Genomic DNA, 6,308 nt, shown 5'->3' with positions numbered 1-6,308 from the left:
ACTTTGTGGGTGGTATCACGCTTGTAGAGATGGATATGAATTGTTGTCTTTATTTTTTTTAGTTTGATTGTAAGCTGCTGCTGTTCCCTCTGGGGCTTGGAGGGATTGCCAGTCATTTTCTTGGGATTCTCAGCAGTGTGTGAGTAGCTGTGGCCTGTTCACACAGGCCTGATGGGCATCATCCCTCCCATCATTTAACCACCGTAGCCTCTGACCCAGCCTTTCTGCTCATGAGGTCACAAGGTAACCTTTGCTGAAGAACAAACATTTAATGTGTGTAGGAGTGAAGTTCTGGAGCGACAGATCCACGTGTCTCAGCATAATGTATTGCAGCTTTTCATGGTAGGGGAATAGCTTAGTTAGCTTATTTTTGGCTCAAGAGGATCTACTTTTTATTTTCCCTTCTCTTCCCACACCCCCACCCCCTCTTTTTTTTCCCCCCTCCCTTGTACATTAACTTGAAAGCCCTTGCCCTGCAGTCATCTAGGGCTCTCTGGTGGTCATGTGCTTTCATTTGTTCTAACAGATGATGGCAATTGACTCTGTTCCAGGGCTTTATAGTACTCATTTGCTGAACTGAATCCTTGCTTGAACTAGCCAGGAAACTCAGAGCTTTCTGTTGGAATCCTTTTAAAAGGACTCCAAAGGACTTTGGAGCACCTCCAGCGGGCTTACGCCTGTTAGGAGACAAAACTGTTGTTCTGAGGGCTAACCTGTCATAGGTTTGGAAGTTACTGAACTGTATCTTACAGCATGCAGGGAAAAATCTTTTCCTTTGTATCCAGCAGAGAGAACCGAGACAAAATCCAAAAGTGCAACAACTACTGAAAAGCATTGGGGAGCCAGTTGAGAATCAGCTGGACGACTGGTTTTGGATGCCCTAGAAACAAAGGTAGTTCTGATCCGACCTTTAATTAGGTCCTGTCAGATCTGGTCTGTGAGGGACAAATGGTGGTTCCATGGCCTGTTCAGGCACAAGTCTACTACTGTCTAATGAGCCAGCAACAAGAGGTGTGTCATGAATCAGCCTTAAATACTTACATGTAGGTTGTAATCTGAGCAAAGCGATTCACCCCAGTAGTTATGTCTGGGTGGTTGATCAGCAGCAACATGGTTACCTGTAAGTGAACAGAGCCAGAGGTGTACCATGAAAGGATAGAAGCTAATAGTTGCAAGAGGTGATGTGGGAGGTTCTGATTAAAGGGGAAAAAAATCAGAGTGAGGATTGTTAAGCACTGGAGCAGATGCCCATGTAAGATGAAGTGTTCATCCTCAGTGTTTTTGTAAACCCTGAGCAAAAGTTCCAACTTCGAAGCTGACCTTACTTTGAGCAGTGGACTGGACTGGATAATGTCCAGAGGATCCCTTTCAACCTAAATTTTTCTATGATTCTAATTCCATCTTCTGTGTACATTGTGGTGTTCTGCAGAGTAACTTGACTGTACCTCAACCACCCCTTCCATCTCGGGGCGTAGGAACACGTCCAGTGCAAAATTTGTAGCTGTGTGGCAGAGCAGAACTTGGATAGATTTTAGTGTTGGAGTTTATGCTGGGCTGGGGTTGAGGCCTTGTGTTTTGTAGGTGGGTTATGAACCAATCATGGCTTGGGTTGGGGAAACTGGTAGCCCAGTTTGGAGAGCATACTGTGTGCAGAACAGCTGTAGCAGGTACTGTGCTCTGAGCTTAGAAAATGAAGAGTATCGACTATATAGACTGGTTGTTTCATTCATTGGGGTTTCCCTCAAGGGAAGTAGTTTCCCTAGAGGTGTATTTCCTCCTTTGCCTGCTTTGTTGTTTCTTAGTAGCAAAAATGAAAGCTTTAATTAAAGAGGAGGTAGGTAGGGCTGGGTATGCTGGTTTGTCACATGGCTGGAAGCAGCGGCACTAGGTGATCCTTACCACTGTTGATCTTATCTGAGAACAAACTTGAGTTTTGGGTGAGTCTGTTGTACAGGTTTTAAGGCTTACGTTCCCCTTCTCTTAAATTAAACAAACCCCCAGAAGTTGAACTCTTCTAGTTGCCTTAAAATTTTGATTGTTAGGCATTTTCAAATTTGACTTTAAGCTTCAACCAAGAATGAGGGAGGGAGAAGGAGGTGGTGTGGTTTGATCTAGTGTGGTTTTACATAGTAACTGGTTTAATGATGGTTACTTTTGAAAATGTTAGTCAGATGATATTTTCACCCTCTCCCAAGTTCACCATACAAAGAGGTGATTTGGCAGTCAGCCGGGGTGTGGGGTCCCTGACAGAGGGATAATAATGAGTAAATGGAGTCAGAGGATTTTGGAGTGCCTAAAGAACATCTGCCATTGATAGTATAAATCTTTAATTAAAATACTTGTGCTAGTTTTAGTCAGGGCAGAGTTAATTCTCTTCACGGTGGCTGGTATGAGGCTGTGTTTTGAATTTTCCCTGAGAATAGGACTGATATGGGATGTTTAATTGGTGCTGGGGCATGCTTGCACTAATTCAAGGACTTTCAGCTTCTGATACTGCAGCTGTGTTCCCAGCTTTCTCGTTACAAGCAGTGGGGGATACATGCAGCTCAGACAGCTGACCCAAACTGACTGAAGGAGTCTTTCATTCCATAGCACGTCATGCTCAGTATATTGGATGGGGGACACAGCTCACTTGCTTGTTTGCTAGCTTGGTGTTCGCTCGTTAGTGAGTCAGTTGGCTTTCTTGGTTGTCTTCTCGCTGATGGGGCTCACTCGGACTCTGCTGCTGTTGCTCTGGGGCTCTCTGACTCTAACTACTCAGAACCTGGCTGTGCATTGGTCGGTGAGCAATTGTATCATTTATTTTCTATTCTATTAATTACCTATTAGTAGTAGTATTGTTAATATTATTAGTATCACTATCATATTCATTTATATTCAATTATTAAATTGTTCTTGCTCTTGACAAAGAGAGTATGGGTCCCTACTGCCCTGACAACCAGACTGCATCTTCCCCTAGGCTGCTTGGCCGCTGCTTTCTGATCTTAAATAGGTCCGGCGGGGTGTTTTCAGGTGAAGGGATTAAAAAGTGGGATAAACTAGGAGGAACTGCAGTGAGGAAGAGGCGAAGTTGAATGGCTGTGCTTGGCTGAGGTAGTGGGTGGGTGAAGTTACAAGAAATACGTGGAGAGAGGTGGAGAATTACGTGGGGAGAAGGAAATATTACAGTAAAAAAATAATCTATCAAATAATTAATGGCCAACCTGCTCATTTGAGTGATCATATTTGTGTTCGAGGGTTTCATGGCAGAAAGCCACAGAAGGCATGTATTTTTTTGTTAATAAATACGGTGGTCATTAGAATTAGCAGTTAATAAGTATTTGACTCTAATGGCAGTTTTCTTTGGATTTTAGAATGTTAGTTGTTGACTCTGTATTTTAACAATTGATAATGTAGCAGAAATCTATACTTTTCACAGAAATAAAACTACCCTCTGCCCTGTATATAAAGGGGGGTGGGTGGGTGTGCATGCACAGCCAATTTATTAATTTAGGCATGGTTTATCAGGAAAACTGTGTCTTTGGTACTGCTGCTTCTTGGCAAATTCTAGCTCCCTTGAAGACAGGCTAGATGCATGAGAGTAATAGGAACCAAAAATACCATCTCTATCTATTTCCTCTTGTTTGTTTTTAATGGAAACTACAGAATTAATTAGTGTTTAGTTTGTGAATGATTGTCAGTGAGAGCAATTGCCCAACACAGCATGTCTGTTTTCTATTAAGATGAAGGGTAAAGTCGTTATGGGGTTGTGCCAGAGAAGTGGAAGGAACATTTGGCAATGAAATGATTGGTGTTAGGACTGCTGCTTCTTGGGCAGTCAGGCGCTGAACTGCATTTCTCCTGGTAGCAGCGGTCGCTGTCCATCAGTCGGGTACAGCTCAGCCTGTGGAAGACAGCCCCTGGCAGGTAAGCTATGCCTAAGTCACGCAGCGGGGGAAGATGCGTGCTCCTTGGCTGGTGCTGATGGTGGAAAGGAGCGTACAGGCTCCTTGCTATCTTTCATCATCTTTTGCTGCCTCTACTCTGCCCTTTTGCTGCTGGCTTGAGTTAAATCCCACCCTCACTTAAGAGGTGGTGTTAAGAAGAGAGGCATTTGAGAAGTCGTGACATGAGCACGTGTATACATGGGGGTGTGTATTGCACTCAACAGAATTTTATTTCTCAAGCTGTACTAGTTGGTTTGTATCCACTTGGAATGCTGGCTTTTGCCTTATCCTCTGAGGCTCTTACACTGTTAGCACTGTTGTGGATATATCAAATCTGTGTTTGAGACAAATGAAATACACCATGTGCACACTTTTACCAGTCAGTAATAACCTATCTGAAGCTACACACTGGTGAGATGCCAGTGCCTTGCATCATGGAGAGGAAAGGTTTTTGTTTTAATTCTAACACTGTACTTCCTATATTCATTTTCTACATGGAACTGACTTTGCCCGAGTTGTACTTGCTAAATAAATAATTCATGACCTGTAGTCTACAGGTAATGCCAAAACACTCTGCTTGGTTCCCTTCTGGTTTAGGTTACGTGAGGTAGAAAATTAAATGTAAATCATGTGTTACACTCTTCTGAGTTTTCCAATTGTGCGTGTTTTGCTGTATTAAAATGCATTATCCTTTTGAAAGCTGCTCTAGGAAACCTTGAAGGAATTCAGATAGCAGTTGGGCATGGCAGACTAGGCAAGCTGCCTGAAGCCAGGGATCACAAGAAATGACATGAATATAAAAAAATTTTCCAATTCCATGTAGCATTGCTAATTAAGAGTTTCCAGGTGTTTTACTCCTTTGTCCTGTTTTTGGAGGAGCTAAATGCTTTAAAGAGTTTTCTCTTCATGGTAACGAAGTTGGCTCCTATTGTTAAATAGCTTTTTCAGCTTCATACAATATCTAACACTGTTAAGTCTGTTTTCAGTTCTTTGGCTTTGTGAATCTTAAAACCACAAGAGATTCCACAGCTGCTGCTTTTAAGGTTTATACTGTGCTTTTTGGTTTTGGGGTGCATACTTCAAATTCACATAAAACTGAGTATTTGAGAAGTGGCAAGATAAGAGTGATGTAGACCTTTTAAAAATTCTGTATTTTGAAGTAATTTTAGCTAGAAGCTTTCTTGGGAATAGCCTTGCAGTTTCAAAGGAAGTTTAGGAATTTCTTTTTCACGTTTGTTTGCCATGGCAACAAACTGTGGTTTAAGGGAGACCATTCATCTTGTAAAATATTCTCGTTCACCTGCCTTGTATAGTTACTTCCGCTGTCTTTGGCTTCGGTTTCCTTCGTTGTAAAGAATGTTATGTATTTATTGATGGCAGCTTAGAAATTTATATAAAATCTGATGTAAATAGAAGGAGAAAATTAATGGTGGCTAGATGGGAACAGTAGTGTCTGATACAGGTCAATTCTATTTGGCTGTGGGTTTGTTTTATTTTAACTCTGTCCGTCCTACTGAGTGGAAACTTTCATACCCCCCTGCTACATGCATAGGATCTAACACCATATATTTCTGCAAGTGTGACACAACAGGAGCAGATTTGTAGAGCACAATGGTTAGCACTGAGGACCTGATAGCCTCACCACATGTATTGGGTTTTTTTTCCTTTGGGCTAGCTGTAATCTGGGGCCATGGACTGAGCAGTGACGGCTGGTGTAAGCGCGCTGGTTCAAGCGCACTGTTTTTGGGCCTCGAACGTGCTTTAAAGGTTAGTTTCCTGGGAAAGAATCAAGTTTGCTCACTGTATGATGCAATGTGAGTTACAGAGGGCTGTCAAGAAAAGCAGGCTCCTGATCCAAACTACAGCGTTAATATGGACGCACCCTACATCGATTACAATTTAACCTGTAGAGCTGTAGGTCTTTTGATGTACGTTGAAGTTGCCTGTTCTTCAAGTGCTGAAAGTCTGCAGTTTGCGTGGCTGTGTCAGCCAAGATGGTGACCACCACATACAAATATGGTTTTTAATATAAAATCCAAACTAATGATAGCTCATTAGTGGCTCTAGTTTAAAATAGCTCTAGCTTAAAGGGACAGTTAGACACTTCAATTGTTTTTTTGTCATAGTTAAGGCTCTTTAACTGCTAACAATGTTTGACTAATTTCCTTAGGAGTAAAAGTTTTGAAATCGTGATGGTTTTTGTAGGCTTACAGTAAAGCTTTTTGGTCTAACGTATAAGCTGTGTACAATAAGGTGGTACTAAATTTCTTTACAGAACTCAACTATGGAGTTGTCCCTAACAACATAGCATAATTAATTGCAGAATTATGAATTACTAGAGCAAAACTATTATACTAAAAGTGTACTTGGATCTGTCTTTAT

Source organism: Eurypyga helias, unplaced genomic scaffold, assembly GCF_000690775.1.
Source record: "Eurypyga helias isolate BGI_N326 unplaced genomic scaffold, ASM69077v1 scaffold9843, whole genome shotgun sequence".
In the NCBI taxonomy this organism is placed as follows: domain Eukaryota; kingdom Metazoa; phylum Chordata; class Aves; order Eurypygiformes; family Eurypygidae; genus Eurypyga; species Eurypyga helias.
This window is presented reverse-complemented; position numbering follows the sequence as displayed.